Below are 1,751 nucleotides of genomic sequence, written 5' to 3'. Positions count from 1 at the left end.
GAGTCGAATGATGACCATTAATAGATTGTCAGAAAAACCCATCTGGATCACTAATGCCCTTTCAGGAAGGAAGCTGCCATCCTTACCTGGTCTGGCCTACATTGTGACCTCAGACCCACAGCAATGAGGTTGACTCTTACCCGCCCTCTGGGCAATTAGGGATGGGTAGTAAATGCTGCCAGGCCAGCGACACCCTCATCCTGTGAATGAATAAAGGAAAATAAAAGTCTCTACCCAGTGTGAATTAGTACATGTTCAACAAAGTTGTGAATATTTCCAAAACTAAGCTCTCTATGTGCACAACATTATGAGCTGCCAAAACCATTGTTCATTACTTGGTGTGAAAAAGAGAAAAAAAATCCTTCAACTGTGGCTATCAGTAAATTGACTGGGGTCTCAGCAGGATGGATATCGAAGTGAATCCCTTCCCACCCCACACACACACAGAGCAGGTGAACAACTCCCTAGTCTGACTGGTTTGGCCAGTTTCCAGGAGGGATGAGTAAAGAATTCCCTTCTGGCATTCCCCACATTTCCAGAGTCTGTCCCTGGTGTGGCTGCACTGGTGTTTTGCCATTTCAAATAAATGCTAGCAGACTGTTACACACACCGTTACCCCCCCACCCCCCAAAAGAACCCAGTATAAAGCAGTAAACATTATCTTCTGCTGTGGAGGGACAGCCTGTATTGGTCTGAGTAGGAACACTGAGCAGATTTACCTAAATGACAATTTAATCGGTGACCAGACCAAGTTAAGTAAGTCCAAATAAAATGCATTATAGCACAGACAGAGGCCCATCAAATCCAAGCTGGCTCTCTGCAGCAGAATCCCATATTCTCATTCCCCCTACGTACCCCAAACTCTGCAAGTTTATTTCCCTCAGAACTGATCTAATTGTTTTTATCAATCGCCGATCTTCTCTCCTTGCACCACCATAATAGGCAAGAGGTTCTGCATATTTCCAGCCAATACAGTCAGCAGAAACACTTGCTCATCTCCCGCTGTCTCATAACCTCACATCTGATCTTAATTCTTGTGCCATTACCTATCAAATACAGATATTTTTGTCTGCTATATCTAGGTCTGTTATAATCTTATACAGCTCTATCGAAAATATATTTAACTTGTTTATTTCAAAGAAAATAGCAATTTCTTCAAATCAATCCAGTGACTGCATTTTCTATATCAGTGAACCACACCAGTAAGTCTGTACTCCACACCCTGAAGATCACTCATATCCTTCCTTGTTAATGTCTGTTTTGTTCCACAAATCCAGATGACACACGTTTTCAGTACAACAGCAGTAGCTTTATTATTGGACAGCTGGCAAGAATTTCAAAGCATCTCTAAAGTAGCCGAGTGTCTATTTGTACAGACTCATCTTCACAAATCTCTGCCTTACCCACAGAGACAGTATATTTAATACGAATTAGACAAAGGCATATCAGTCACATGGGCGATTGCCATTACATAGTTTAAAGCTGTTAATTATGAATTTACAAATCTTGATGAATACCAATGTCCTGTGATAATGTGTGATGGATTACAGAAACTGATTATCGTCTTGTCCATGATTATGTGTTGATGGGAAGAGATTAAGGCAGAAGGGTTCTTCTTTCAGTAAATGGGGGATTCACTTACCTATGCTCATATGGAGGGGAAGTCAGACAATGGGAGCAGGAGGCAGTTTAACAGGGTTGTGCCCAGGGCTCTCAGTCTTGTCAGGAAAGGGCAAATTGCTCTATCTGGG

The sequence above is a fragment of the Chiloscyllium punctatum genome, chromosome 16 (genome assembly GCF_047496795.1).
Source record: "Chiloscyllium punctatum isolate Juve2018m chromosome 16, sChiPun1.3, whole genome shotgun sequence".
In the NCBI taxonomy this organism is placed as follows: domain Eukaryota; kingdom Metazoa; phylum Chordata; class Chondrichthyes; order Orectolobiformes; family Hemiscylliidae; genus Chiloscyllium; species Chiloscyllium punctatum.
This window is presented reverse-complemented; position numbering follows the sequence as displayed.